Below are 16,371 nucleotides of genomic sequence, written 5' to 3'. Positions count from 1 at the left end.
TGGTGACCCAATGTTGTCAGCAAGAAACAAGGTAGAGAGGATTTTGAAGTTGCTCCAAATTGCTCAGGGGACTGATGCTGATATGAGAAATAGCTTCTCTAGAGGTTTGCTGCTTGATCAGATACAGTCCAAGGGGATTTAAGTATTGCTACATCTCAAAGAATAATGGTTTCGGAGATGAGTATATTTGGGTCAAAATTCCAACTATGCTACCTAATAGCTATGTGACCTTGAGCAAATTATTTAACCTCTCTGTGCATCAGTTTGCTTATGTGTAGAATAAGAATAAAAAATACTTCACTATGAGATTATTGTGATGAACAGAGGAAATGATGTATATACAGCATCTAGTTTAGTGCTTTGCTTGTGGTGGACACATTTCATAATACTAATTACCTTTTCCTTTAGCAAAGACCTGAATATATGTAAGGAATAGGTTCTATGAAAGTTTCCTTCCCAGGATGCAGAAAAAGATGTTTTTCTTCCTGACTACTCATTGTTTTTATGTCAATGGAATGATTTGCTTTATAGAAACTGTGATTATTCATTCCTTAAGGGCAGAGAGCAGTTCTGTTTTATGACATAGTTTTTAACTACCTGTAAGTATAATCAGTTTAGTGGATCTGGGAGTAAAGATCACAAATAACTGGTTGAATTCTTTTGATATATGGAAGCTCTGCAGTTTACAGAAGTCATATTGAGAAATAGTCAATGTGGTTTCGGATCCAGGGCTGCTGCACCAAATCTGGGGGCACCTTCACGTAGACCAGGATGAGAGAGCTGCTCTCAGGAGTGTGCAGCCCAGGAGGTGCATCCAGTCCTGGCTCACTCTACACCTTAATACCTTACTGGGTCTGTTTCTCACCTGCAAACTGGCAATCATAATAACTATTTTGTTTACATCCTTATGTGATTAATCATAACACAGCCCATCCTCACTGTTTGTGGATTCTGTATTTGCATTTGCCTGCTCACTAAAATGTATTTGTAGCCCCCAAATCAAGACTCACTGTGCTCTCTTGGCTATTTGCAGAGTTCTGAAAAATTGGAATTCCTGATGTGCACTTTTCAACTGAGGTCCCCACAAGGAGACCCTGTTTTCCTGTTTCAGCTCTCATTCTATAAGCAAGGATTACAGGGACTATTTAGTGCTACGATTTTCATATTTTTGTTCTTTTTTGTTGGTGATTTCACTGTTAAAATAGCCTCCAAGCTTACTGATGAAGTGTTGTCTAGTATTCCTGAGCAATAGAAGTCTGTAATGTGCCTTATGGGAAAAATAGGTGTGTCATAAAAGCTGCTTTTGTAGTACTCTTGGCTGTGAGTTCAGTGTTAGTGAATCAATAATATACATTGCACAAAATGTTTATACATGAAAACACACATAAAATAAGGTTATGTATTGACCAATTGATGAAAATATTGTTAACAGAGGCTCGCAGAAACCTACCCTGAATTACCTCTCAGAGTGATGGTTCAGGATTCACTAAATCAGTTTTTGTGGCAACTTTCTAGAACATAAACACCTACTGTGAATAACAAGAATCAGCGGTATATAGATGATCTTTATTGAGCAATGTGTTCGAGAACTTTACATGCATACCTTTTTCTCTTTTAACTGTGAAAATGGCCCAGTGAGGTAGGTACTATAATTATTTCCATTTTACAGGTGAGAAAACAAGTTCAAAAGGTTAAAAATCCTGGCCGAATGTTACTCAGCAGACCAGGGAGCCAAGGCAAGGACACAGGTCACTTTGTGACCCAGAGTCCCAGGGTTTTTGGATATTTACCTTGTGAAAAATCACCTGCTTGTAACTTTTGCACCTTCAGTTCTTACTGTTTCAAAAAGTTTCAGCAAGAAGAGACGCCAGAGCTAGACATAAAGTTTGGCTAATTCTCCTCATTACTATTGCTAAAAACCCCTTCTGGGGGAAAGTTTATTCAGCACTTTTTATACCTGCAACATATAGAGAGGCACGATCAGAGACTGCCCATGCTGCCCTCAGCCCAGCTCTGCATATAGAAGCTTCGTGTTCACCTGTGTTCAGAGAGGCAGCCCTTTGGGACGCTATCCCCAGTGCCTTCCTTCCTTCTTGTTAATTGTTGCAAGTAATAAAATCCCCTGGTTAAATCCTCCTTGGTTGTGGTTATTGGACTGTCACCTCTCAAGCAATCAAACAAGGATGTTTAATATATCTCATCTTAACCAGCATTAAAAAAAAATCTCCAAACAATGCATAGTGACTATGAAGGTCAACCCAGCTTGGCTATCAGGATGATGGTGTTGCGATTCTATGATTAGAGGTTACCTAGACCAGCCAGATGCCCAGGACTCAGGTCATCTCTTAGTCCTTGAGTCGGAGAGGTTGAAATGTCAATGGCATGAAAGCCAGTCTGAGATCCAGTTGTAAAATGGCTGCCTTGTGAGAAAAGGAACAAGGATGGGAAAGTGCTCCTAATCCTGGCCTCAAGGGTTACTCACTTCCAGAGAATGTCCCTCCCTCCCACGTCTACCAGAGGCCTACCCATCCCAAGCTTTCCAAAAGCCACATGTTGTCAGCAATTTATAAATGTGAATAATGTGATTTATATTCTTTTGATTTAATATAATGATTAAGCTTCTTTGTACTCTGTTCCAATTCCCTGAAAATGAAACAATACATTTTCTTTAAAATTCTTTGTCCTTTATTAGTAATTTTCTCCTTCCAAATTTGCTCCGCTTTGGCAAATGAAAGATACATTTTGCTTTGATTTGGTAGCACAGAGCGCAAAGGGGAATGGAAACATTACTTTAAAAGCTCAAGGGAATTGAGCAGGGAACAGAAATTAAGTTAGTTGAAGCAAATTACCTTATGGTTGTAAATCAACTAACGTTCAGATAGATGCAAGGATTTTATTTCTGCTTCCAAATAATTATTTTTGCTTTTCAACAGTAGTGCTCAGCTGTATTCCTGTAGGCATTTAGGCACTCCATAGCCAACCTTTAATTAAATGGAGGGGGCTCCTCTGACTCTAAGTATAACTTGATCAGTTTATGATGGGCTGGGATTTGGGGATAATCACAACCTTTTCCTCTTCCTCCTAACCCGTGAGTGACCCAGGATTCGCCCTCTAGTGAATTTCTTGTTAAAGTAAAACGATGTAAAGAGAGGCTTTAGAAACCCCCAATAAAAAGATTCAATGAGTTTTATTATGATAGATCCTTTGAAATGGAGACTGGGAAGATTTAATTGGTACCTGGAAAATAAGAAATTGGAATAGTCCTCCTGGTGAGGCTTCCTGTACTATATAGCCTTTTGGCTGTAGGAGAAAGGGGAATGGAAGGATGGAATGGGAGAGAGGGAGGCTTCAGGGCTTTTACACCTGTGCACAGTGAGGGTCCAGGACTGGATTTGTCCAAAGAGGTAAAACACTTGTCCTTCTCTCTGTTCATTCCAGCCAGATATACCAGACAGAAGGTGTAAGATCTAAGTCTAATCCCAGTTTTGTGAATCTGGGGAGAGCTTTTTAACTCTCTGATGTCCATTCCCTCACCTGCAAGATGGGATTCGTGTTTTGCACTTTGTATGTTTCAAAGGATTTTGGTGAGGATCAATTAAGACAGCATGTATAAAATGCTTTGTGAAAATGTCAGATGTTTAAAAAGTAAGAATATGAAATATTCTATCTTGACCACAGAAGAGAATTCCTGAACCTAGCTTTGTATCAGATTCATTCAGAGTGAGCTTTAAATAAAAAATACATCTCATTTTACAGACTCCAGCCTCAAATCACAAGGGAGAGGGCCTGAAATCATAAAAACAAAAGCAAAACCAGAGCCATAGAAATAAAACAGTAAGAACATAGATGTGTGGCACGATGACGAAAATGATGATAAATTTAACTGCTAAGATGGACTTTGAGTAAGAAATAGGCAAGGCCTTGTTTTTGCTAATCCAGTGGAGTATGATTGGAACCTGGTGAATCTCAGCTTGTGAGTGGCAAGGAGCCTTAGGTGATACACTTTTTTGTGGGTTGTGGGACAGATCCTGGATATTGATGCTAGTTCTTCTTTCATGAAAAGGTAAGGCAAGGAAACAAATGATTTTAAGGACCTTCTCTGTACCAGAAATGGTGCTGGGTAATCTTCAAGCCTTGAAGAGGCCCCCATGGACTCCCAGGCCACTGAACAAATGCCTGGTTGGTCCCAGCAGATGAGAGGAGCCTGGCTGGAATAGGGAATCTTTTTTTTTTTTTTTTTTTTTTTTGAGCAGAGCTGGAGATTCTATTAGGCAACAGCAGCTTTTTTTTTTTTTTTTTTTTTTTTAATTTATTTTTATTTTTTAGTCAGGCCCCCTTCTCACATCTCTGCTCTGAACTGGTGTGTCTGCCATTTTGCAAGGGCAGCTTAAATACTCCTCCTTCAGAGGAGTACCATGGTGCTTAATCAACTAATTCTGTTAAGAATTTGGAAGAAGAGACAAGGTATTGTAGAGAAGTTTATTCAATCCCAAGGAGAAAAGGAAACAGAAATGTGTGGCCTCTCCTTTAGTCTACAGATCAATGCAGAATTAGCATGAGTAGCCTTGCCAAGCACACCATCATAGCATGCAGAGCTGTGCTTGCAAATCAGCTTCCACTTAAATCTAAAGATCAGAGCAGCTTAGAAATCTTTGGTTTCGACTTCTGCTCACTTATTCCTTAAGGATCACAGCTGACTGTTCAAAGGAGCCACAAACAACTGCCTATTCATTTGCTCATTCGGTCTGTGATAAGCTCATATTAGGCGTCTCTCCAAAACCACTTCTCCTGGGACCTCTTGGGTCACAGCAGGACACTTCAAAACAGTTCTCCAAAAACATTTAGAAACAGGTTGCAAATGCACATTGATTATTTCCAGTTGCTTAAAAAAAACCAATGGGATTTTAAACTCATTACCTTTTTTTTCCCTTTTAATAAAGTAACTGCTGGTTGAAAAACATCGCTTGGTTGAAAAACAAACTCAAAGTAAATTGGATATCCTTTCCTCAAGTCATAAATGCATAGGAAATGCACCAATTGTAATGGTCAAATTTGAAGAGCTAGGAGCTCCCATGAGGCTACGAAAATCAAAGAACTATTTTAATGCAAAAGACATATAATGAACTATAAGACCTTGCCCTGTGTCTCTGTAATCTCCGTCTCTCATGATTATCAGTATTCAAATATATTTAAACCTTGATGATATGTCCCTTTTTAATAATCTATCATTAGGCTAATATAGTTAATGAAATATAGATTATGCTATATAGGTCAATATATTCATTTTGTGATATCCACTGTCCAATTCAATTTTCTCCATTTGCCATTTTTTCTAACTGACAGATGTCCTCTGAATTCATTCTTATCCTTCCATTCTCCCCAATGCCTTCAGTTCTCACTTCTCACTTGGATGTAGTTGCAGCTTCATAACTCCTTTCTCCTTCTCTGTTCTGCTTTGCCTTGAATCGCCTTTTCACTTCTTACAACTTTTCTGGGTCTCTCCCTGCTGTTCACAAGACCCTGATATTTCAGCTCTGTAGACAAGGTGGTACATGAACAACTATCTGCATCTTAATTTACAACCCCCAATTCTCTCCTTAAACAAGAAACTACTTATAATTTCTACATTTTTCATTCCTGCATTAAAGCTCTTTAGCTAAATCATCCATTCTCTCATGTTTTCATACAGTGCCACAGAACGAGTTTTCAGACTTTCCCTTAGGACAACCACTCTACCAGTGGCCCGTCCTTCCCTTAAACGTTGATAGGTTTTGCTCTGTCACTGATTTCCCTTCTCTCCAGTGGTTTGCTCTTTATGTTGGCTTATTCTGTTTTCAAATAGACACACGGTATCCTTATTCCTGGAGGCAGGGGGGCATCACTTCATTTAACTCTGCTTCTCTCTCTAGCCATTGTCCTTGGGTCTTTCTTCACAGCCGTCATCTCAAATGAGCGGTGTGTAGTGGCGCAGAGCTCCCTATCTACTGTGTCTTGGCACCCTGATGTTTTACCAATCAAGGTTTCAGGAGTCCCAAGATACTGGCACCTTCAGCCCTCAAGGTGACTAGAGAGCCACTAGGTTTGTCACACCTGCCTACAGAAATGCTTACCTATTTTGGTGTGCCATATAAAAATGATAATCTACATGTGCCATGAATGTGAAATAAGTTAGAGAAGCCCATACAAATTCTTTCTCACTACTCTCTTGATTATAACCCTATTCCCTATCCTATTGAAAGGTGTCTGGAACAACCTCCTAATGGAAGAATCCAAGGGACTATTTTGTCCTTCTTGAACTTTCTTTATCACTTCCAACATTGAAGTTCTTTGTCTTTTCTCCTTTCTTGGTGGCTGTGACTCTATTAAGTAGCTCCCTCATCTTCCTCCTTGATTATTCTAGTACATTATGGTTCATTGGGTTCCTCCTCTTCTGTCAGCATGATATCTTGAGGTTCTCTTGCTATTACCTTTCTGCTCTTTTTATTTCAGAGATTTAATCTGCCTCTCCTGGCTTCCATTATTTTCTCAGATAGGTAACTGTCAAATCTATGCTTCCAGTCCTGTCCTCTCTAAACTCCTCCTGGCTCTGTGATATTCCCCGGGATCTTTACAACATGATGCCCACCATCACCACATACTCGATATAGTCAGTGCCCAACTCAGGATGTCATTTGTAGCTTGGCTTCTTAGGCATTTAACAGTGAAGTTCCTGCATGCAGATGTCTATCTCAGAGTCCACTTCTTGGGAAACCCAATCTGTAACAGCAGGCTTCCTTGAATTTTCTTGAACTTCTGACCTCAAGTGACCCACCCTCCTCGACCTCCCAAAGTGCTGGGATTATAGGCATGAGCCACCATACCACGCCCTTGAATTTTCTAATATAAAATATTGAGGTCTATTCTGAGTGGCCATATTATTTTGTTTATATGAGTAGAGTAGGATTCATCCTATTAAAATAGAGTTTATTTTTGACTTCTGTTTTTGCACTCAGTTCCCATCTCCTAGAGGGCAAGAAGATAAACCTTCTCAATATTCTCAACAATACTGGCTGAATCGGCATTTGCTCAGCAATGGACACCTGACTGTTGTTGGCTGAGCAGAAACATCCTTTGCAACAACTCCACTTTAGAAACAGGTTTCTTCTGTACCCCATCTGTAATCTTACTTATCTCATATATTAATCCGGGAGGCTGGATTATATGGTGGTGACTACGTGAAACCTCACTGTCCTCAAACAACAAAGTTTTATTTCTGACTCATTTACTGTGTGCCTCCTGCAGTTGAGCCAGGCATTCTGTTTTGCTTTAGTCTTCTTCCAGGGGTCAGGCTGAGAGAAATGTCACTCTCTAAAATATTGCTCGTGTCTGCAGCTGAGGAAAAGGGACCTCTTAAGGGTCTCACTGTATCAATTAAATGCTCTGGTTCAGAGTGGTCACTTGACCCTTCTGTTCACAAGTCATTGCTTGGAAGTAATCACATGGTCCCCCTAAGTCATAAGAGGGCTGGAAGTGTAGTCCGTGGGCCTAGAAGATGGAAAGCTGACATGTTTTGGTTAATAGCTCTAAGACCACCTCCTGTCACTATAAAACTGTGCCCTCACACCAAGTATGCTGGCTTCTGTGTCTTCCCTTGGTACTGAGAGCGTAATCATACACTCTGAGAGTTGCTACATCCACAGACATAGTTCCTGACTCCAGTCAGCCCTGGGGTCATCAAGGAGCCCAGAGCAGAGGTACCGGAAGAAAATCCCTAGTCCTCCATGGCTGCTTTGCTTTGCACCCTTTCTAGGGGAGGATCTACCCTGAATATAGACCTCTTCCTCTTAAAGAAAGGTAATAGGAATAGAATGAGGAAAGAAACCTGATTCTGAATGAAAATTTTGTTTGATCAAGGGATAGACAACTCTGTCAAAAGTCAGAATTTTGATGCACATACATATCCACATGTGCACACACATGTGCATACACAAAGCACTTCTAAAATAGTATTTTTGAGTACAGACTCAACTCACAGTGACCTAAGTAACCCAGCAGGGCCCTACAGAGACCTGTCAATTGCCTATCAGTGACAGGCAATTAGCACAGCCATTTTTAAAAGAATTAATTGTCCTTTTAAAGTAGTTAAAATTGAATTTTTAAAACTTGCCTCTTAAACTAAAATGTACAAATTGCATTACTTATAAAGAAAGGGCTTGGTAGCCAAAATTTTGTAGGGTTGTATGCTTGAGTAATAAGCCTGGTGTGTGGATTTCTCTGATTTTTTTCACACAAAATGTAATTTGTATAAAAGGAATAAGACTTTTTTTTTCTTTATTTCCTAAAATACTTCTAGACTGGGTGCAGACGAAGAACAAATCCTGTTTAATTGCTTTAAATAGTTGTTTGAAAACCTGAATAAGGTTTCAGTTTGGAAATAGCACCTCATAAAGAATCAGAGAATTCCGGGACATTTATGTATATTTGTGTATTTTAGACCAGCTCTGTCCAATATAACTTTTGTGATCATGGAATTGTCTTATATCTACACTGTCCAATATGGTAACCATTCGCTTCATGTGTTTCCTGAACATTTGAAATGTACTTAGTACAACAGAAGAGCTGAATTTTCAAATTTCATTTCATCTGAGTTTATTTAAACTCAAATTTAAATGACCACACGTGGTTAGTGACTACTGTATTGGACAGTGTATCTTGACACTTGACCCAGAGCAATCTTGAGCCCGAGTGACCTGAAAGCCTGAGAACCTTGCTTCCTGGCCTGGTTGTGGAGATGTTTGCCTTTCTGTGCGTAGACCTCTGCCTCCCTTTCTGTACCTCTCTTGCCTCTACCCACATGCAGGATCAGAAGTACAGAAAAGGCACATGGCTTTTAAACATTTTTAGATTAGGTAACTTTGTGCAATTCATTTAGGATTCCTTGGAGTCCTAAAATTTGCTGGGCTCTGGGACAGTGCACCTCAGTGTGAGGTAGTGTCACAGATGGAAACGTCCTGCCAGGGATCCTAATAGCTCTCCTTGGACCTCACTGGCCCCTATTTTTCCTGCCTTCTCAGGTCACAATCTCATTTTTTTTTTTTTGGCTGTGACATTAGTTCTTTGCATTCGGGGAGATCTATTTTATTTAGGTTTCTTGTCTAGACATTTTGGATGTATTTTAGGCAGGCACGTGGTCTTCTTTCCCTTGTCACATTTGGTGAAAATTGAAAGAACAGAAAATCGTCAGGACTCTTAGTAAACACGAAAAGAGGTTAGATTCCATACTGCATCCTTAGTACTCCAAATCGCCCCAGCTCCAGTTAGCAAAACTGAGACTTGATGCTGTCTATTCCCCGGTGAACTAGAGTTTAACCCACACAAATCTAGAATACTCCTCTCCAGCAGATGGATCTCAGCATATTTGAATTGAAATCACTACACACAGAGGCAAAAGGTTTAAGCAATTCCAGGTGCTGGGAGGAGAGTATTAAAGGCAAAGTCAGACATCCCACTCCTCACTGGCACTTCAACAAACACAGAGTGAATGTAGTTTAATGTTGTGTTTAGTTTAATTCGATTGATGATTTTGAAATAATGTGTCTCATATTTAAAAATAAAAGTCATTACTACATAGTAATGTTACTGGCTTTTATGTAACTATGTAATAACATAAACATCAAAATGAATTTTCTTCTTCAAAATGGACAACTCAGAAGGGGAGCTGCTTATTTCAACAGTACTGCCCTTGCTAACCCACTCTTAGATCTATCTTCCAGGGGTATAATAAACACATCTTTTCAATATTCTTTAAAATATTAAATCAACTTCACTATTCGATGGTGGATTCTATCTGTGGGAGTGGCAGGTGGTTATAAAGAATACATAAAATCACAAAGAGATTTAACTTATTTTCTTTTTTGATTCATTCAGAGTCACTTAGGTAAGAAAAGCTGGATGTTAAAACTGGGTAGCACAACTTTGGCCCAAACCTTATGCTGTAGTTCCAGCGACGACCACACAGCACAAGTATAAAGGTTTTATTGAAACACAAGGGGTTCTGTCTAGGTCCTGCTGCTCACCGTAAGGAAAGTCAATCACTGGGACAGTAAGTATGGCCAGCGAAGAAGGCTTTAATCAGGTGCCGTTGCTGAGGAGCTGGGAGATCAGTCTCAAATTCATCTCCCTGACTGACTAAATCAATGCATTTTGGTGTTTATGTTCTCACATGGTTATATAAAAGTCAGTAACATCACTAGGTAGCACCTGATTAAAGCCTTCCTTAATACTTGTTGTCTCCATTTATATAGCAGGGCAAAATATCACCATATGTGGGAAAACAGGAATTAGGGATGGGTAAGGAAGAGGAGTTCATCAACAGGAAGCAGGTCATCAGTTAGTCAACCATGATGGGTAGTGGGTCTGATGGCTCATTGTCCAAATGCAGTGATCTGGTGAGTTTCAGCTCCTTAATACTATCTGGGAACCCTGATGGTTGGTTTCCTAAGAAATGAACTCAAATAAGACAAATATAACCTCAGGTTTTAAAACCAGGGGGATCAATTTCTATGTTTATTCAAAGAAACCATAAACATCAACTGTATAGGACTAATATGGTTTGGCTGTGTCCACACCCATATCTCGTCTTGAATTCCCATGTGTTGTGGGAGGGATGTGGTAGGAGGTAATTGAATCATGGGGGCAGGTCTTTCCTGTGTGTGCTCATGATAGTGAGTAAGTCTCACAAGGATGGTTTTATAAGGCTAAGTTTCCCTGCACAAGTTCTCTTTGCCTGCCATAATCCATGTAAGATGTTACTTGCTCCTCTTTGCCTTACGCCATGATTGTGAGGCCTCTCCAGCCGTGTGGAACTTTTTCCTGTGGAAATTACTCAGTCTTGTGTATGTCTTTATCAGCAGCATGAAAATGAACTAATACAGTAAATTGGTACTAGGAGTGGGGTTCTACTGAAAAGACACTGGAAAATGTGGAAGTGACTTTGGAACTGGATAACACGCAGAGGTTGGAACAGTTTGGAGGGCTCAGAAGAAGACAGGAAAATGTATAAAAATGTGCAACTCCCTAGAGACTTGTTGAATGTCTTTGACAAAAATGTTGGTAATGATACGGACAATGACATCAGGCTGAGGCAGTCTTAGATGGACAGGAACAACTTGTTGGGAACTGGAGCAATGGTGACTCTTGTTGTGTTTTAGCAAAGAGGATGGCAGCATTTTTCCCCTGCCCTAGAGAATTGTGGACCTTGGAACTTGAGAGAGATAATTTAGGATATCTGGTGGAAGAAATTTCTAAGCAGCAAAGCATTCAAGGAATTGACTTGGGTGGGAGTGCAAATTAGTTCAACCATTGTGGAAGACAGTGTGGTGATTCCTTAAGGACCTAGAAATAGAAATTCCATTTGACCCAGCAATTCCATTACTGGGTATATATCCAAAGGATTATAAATCATTCTACTATAGGGACACATGCACACGAATGTTCATTGCATCACTGTTTGCAATAGCAAAGACATGGAACCAATCCAAGTGCCCATCGATGATAGACTGGACAGGGAAAATGTGGTACATATACACCATGGAACATTATGCAGCCATCAAAAATGATGAGTGTGTGTCCTTTGTAGGGACATGGATGAACCTGGAAACCATCATTCTCAGCAAACTGACACAAGAGCAGAAAATCAAACACCACATGTTCTCACTCATAGATGGGTGTTGAACAATGAGAACACATGGACACAGGGAGGGGAGCATCACACACTGGGGTCTGTCGGGGGGAAATAGGGGAGGGACAGCGGCGGGGGGAGTTGGGGAGAGATAGCATGGGGAGAAATGCCAGATATAGGTGATGGGGAGGAAGGCAGCAAATCACACTGCCATGTGTGTACCTATGCAACCATCTTGCATGTTCTTCACATGTACCCCCAAACCTAAAATGCAATAAAAAATAGAAAAAAAAAAATAAAAGCATTCAGTTTTAAAAGGGAAACGGAGCATAAAAGTTTAGAAAATTTGCCGCCTGGCAATGCAATACAAAAGAAAATTTCATTTTCTGAGGAGAGATTCAAGCAGGCTGCAGAAATTTGCATAAGTACCAAGGAACCAAATATTAATCACCAAGACAATGGGGAAAATATCTGCAGGGTGTGTCAGCGACCTCTGCAGCAGCAGCAGCCCCTCTCATCATAGGCCCAGAGGTTTAGGCGGAAAAAAGTGATTTTGAGGACTGGGCCCAGGATCCCTCTGCTGTCTGTAGTCTAAGGACTTGGCACCCCGAGTCTCAGCTGCTCCAGCTATAACTAACAGTGTCCAAGGTACAGCTCAGGCTGTTGCTTCCGAGGGTGGAAACCCTACGCCTTGGAGCTTCCATGTGGTGGTGAGCCTGCAGGTGCACAGAAGTAAAGAACTGAGGTTTGGGAAGGTATGCCTGGATTTCAGAGGATACGTGGCAATGCCCGAATGCCCAGGTAGACGTTTGCTGCAGCAGTGGGCCTTCAGGGAGAACCTCTGCTAGGCAATGCAGAAGGGAAATTGGGGTCAGAGCCCCGACAGTGTCCCTACTGGGGCACTGCCTAGTGAAGCTGTGAGAAGAGGGCCACTGTCCTCCAGACCCTGGAATGGTAGATCCACCGACAGCTTGCATCATGCACCTGGAAAGCTGCAGACACTCAAACCCAGCCTGGGAAAGCAGCTGGGAGGGAGGCTGTACCCTGAATAGCCACAGGGGTGGAGCTACCCAAGACCATTGAACTCACCTCTTGCATCAGTGTGACCTGGATGGAAGACATGGAGTCAAAGGAGATCGTTTTGGAGCTATAAGATTTGACTGCCCTGCTGGATGTGGGGCTTGCGTGGGGCCCATCGCCCCTTTGTTTGGGCCGATTTCTCCCATTTGGAGTGGCTGTATTTACCCAATGCCTGTACCTCCACCGTATCTGGGAAGTGACTAACCTACTTTTGATTTTACAGGCTCATAGGTGGAAGGGACTTGCCTTGTCTCAGAATGCTGAAATGAGTTAAGACTTTGGGGGACTTTTGTGAAGGCATGATTGGTTTTGAAATGTGAGGGCATGAGATTTGGGAGGGGCCAGGAATGGCATGATATGGTTTGGCTGTGTCCCCACCCAGCTCTCATCTCGAATTCCCGTGTGTTGTGGGAGGGACACAGTGGGAGTTAACTGAATCATGGGGACAGGTCCCAAGCCATGTGGAATCGTTAAACCGTTTTTCCTGTATAAATTACCCAGTCTCGTGTATGTCTTTATCAGCAGTGTGAAAATGGACTAATACAAGGACAATTGGGTCAGTTTCAAACGTAGAGAGTCCGCTCTCCCAGGTGCTAACCTAAGCGAGCTGAATGCTGATTCGGCCGTGGTGCCAGCAGATAAGTCCCTGCGTAAGGAAACAGTTATGAAACACAGTGGTGCTGCTCCGCTTTTCCCTGTAGGTGGCAGGAACGGTAAGAGGGCCTGGTACCTTTTTGCTGTGTTGGAAGCTTGGCAGCCTTGCTTTTCTCTTGTCTCTCTCTCTTTCACTCATACTGCTAAACCAGTTTCTAGCTTGCTACCTCAGGGCAGGCGTGGTCAAACCTGACCTGCAGACATCCTCTTCCATTCAGTCTCTTCTTCATCTGGTTGGTAGAGGGTGAACAGATTCAGGGATGCGGCTTTGAACTTAAACTAGGAGAACAGGATGGGATGGGTCCCCACTTGGAATGCCAACCTTGGCTACATGATACAACTCACCTTAACAGATTCTTCTGATTGAATTCAGAGACATGGGCTGTGTTTATAGTAAATTGTTCCTTTGCTTCCCCTTGTCTGATGCTTTGTATGGGGAGCTCTGTTGGGAAGTGGGGAGAAATTATCTTGCTCTCCTGTTAATAGCCCTTTAATAACGACATTGCTTCTAGTGGCATTATCTTTGTGGTTTTATAGAAGTTTAAATGGATACTTAGAAAGGCTAATTGACTTGCCTCAAGTCTTAGATTGGGAAATTATGAGCTGGGATTGGGATAGGGTCTCCTGGAAGTGGAGTGCTGGAGCTGGCTGGCATCAGCTTTTGAGAGCCCATTATCATCATTTCTTACAAGTCCATGTGCAGTGGCATCATATTGATTTCTTGAGATGAGTCATGATTGGAGTATTTGCACCATGGAAATGAGAAAATTCTATAAATCAGAGCTCTCTTCCTCCCCACTGGGGAGCTGGTTGTTAAATGTTGATCAGAAAAACAAAACAAACATTTACCAGCACACCACTGGGTCTATGTGGCTCCAAAGTCCATATTATTTTCACTATTTTGTGGTTCTTTATACGATTAGCAACACTGGTATTGAAAGAGTTGGGTTTCTACCACTTGGCACATCTGTATCGCATATGTTATTCGCAAGATCAGGGATTTATTCCAGGGTGGACCAGGTAACTGAGTTTGGTACCTGACTGAAACCCAAAAGCAAAACGCTTTAGTCTACACTGCCCTTTTGCACCCAGCCTCCCTGGCTCCATACATGTATGCTGCCTGTGAAAAGGATTAGATAAGGGTGGACAGCTCTGTGTAAACATATCCCCAACCTGTGCTCCACTGATGGAGAGTTATGGGCAGACAGTACTGCTCATTTCACGTTTGTAAAACAGTAGAACTCACTGTTGTACACGAGGCCGGTAGAGAATATGGAAAGTGTGAGAAGTAACCCAAGTTTAGACTCTGATTACTAGTTAAATAGCTTAGGGCAAGTAACTTAACTTTTCTATGGTTTAGGGTTTGTATCTGAAATGTGAAGACATTATCATCCATGGAGTAAAGAATTGGATCTAGTTATATAAATTAAAAATACCTATCACAGTGATTTTATTAGACACATAGTATATGCTCAATTAACAATGGCTTTTAAAGGCAGACTTGTAACAAACTGAATTCTCCTGTAGCTGATGGTTAAAGTGTATATAACTTGGTAATTTGTAATATATCTGTGTTTATCTGTTTTCCCGATTAGCAAACCCACTTCCAACAAGAACCACATCTGAGTGAAATTCTAACCCAGAACTCCATGTTATCTATATTGGATAGCAGTAGGGTAGTGGAGACAAGGGGCTCTGACATTCCGTTCAAATTCCAGTCATGCTACAAGCTTATTATCTTTGGGGTTCTAAACTTGTTTCCTCCGATGTAAAATGGAAATAAATAACATCCTCTACCTCATAAACTATGAGTGTTAGCTGAGACTTTTGTGTAAGTACTCAGGACATTTCTTGATATCTAGCTCAGTACAATGAATGTTTGCAGTTTTTGCTACCACTGTTATCACAGATTTTTAAAAGTCTGATGTGGTGATACACACATATCTCGAGACAGTCAAATTTTAGAGGTAAGCCTGGCTGAGAGGAGAGCATTGGGGAGTGAGTCCAGGGAGGTCCTACTGCTGAGAACTTAAGAATCGTGCAGGGGAGCAGGTGTGAATGAAGACCCCAGCTTCCGACTTCATGACAAAGATGGTTTATGTGCAGTGATTTTATAAAATAAAGGAAGAAAAGCAAGTTTGACTCCACGTGGTCTAGGCTAGGGCTAGCATAAACTGTGAAAATGCTGGGTCATTTGTTACTATTGATTTATGTTTTGGGTGATGGTGTGGTAATTGCTCTTGCTCTGTGTGCCTGATGTTTCCTAGAAGCTGTGATGCTAACGGGAGGTGGGAGAATTCAATACAGATCGAGATAATTGAAAGTGAGTTTTGCACAGAGAGCCAAGTGGTCTAGAGCCTCCTTTGTGCTGTGTTCAGTGTGGGAATGTGCATTTGCTTATAATTTAATGAAAATGCCCATGAGGACATATGACGCAGTGCCAAAGTTTTAGCCTCTTTGAAGAATTCCCTAAGTGTTAGAGACTTTGAAAACAGACCGAAAGGCTTACATAATCACTAATTTGGTTGCAAGGTTCTGTCCATTCCTGTCAAGCAGGCTACTGCTTTCTCTGGCCCCACTGTGACTTGCGCTAAAAGCAGATTTATCCAAATTTTTACTGGAAAATGTCAATTGTCTAGTAAAAATGCCAACTGGCCAGTCCAGAGATGTGGCCAACCTTTCACAGAGGCCTCAAATGCTCCCTAAAAATAGTGATACTATTGAGGCTATATTCCTGTACTGGAAATGAGAATATCACAGTTTAGTCAAAACTCTGGAACGATCTTATGATAAATTTACATTTATAAGTGTCAGTTTTTGCATTCACAAACAAAAGCATTGAACAATAGGCCAATGACAATCCCCCTTCATGTTCTGATTAAATATACGGTTTGTCTCCCACAACAAAACATGTATGCACATGTTTTTAATTTAATTTCAAGGGTTCTGAGTCTCTTAGAACCTTTGGTTAAATTATC

The sequence above is a fragment of the Saimiri boliviensis genome, chromosome 14 (genome assembly GCF_048565385.1).
Source record: "Saimiri boliviensis isolate mSaiBol1 chromosome 14, mSaiBol1.pri, whole genome shotgun sequence".
NCBI lineage: Eukaryota > Metazoa > Chordata > Mammalia > Primates > Cebidae > Saimiri > Saimiri boliviensis.
The sequence above is the reverse complement of the archived record's forward strand: the minus strand, read 5'-3'. Positions refer to the sequence as shown.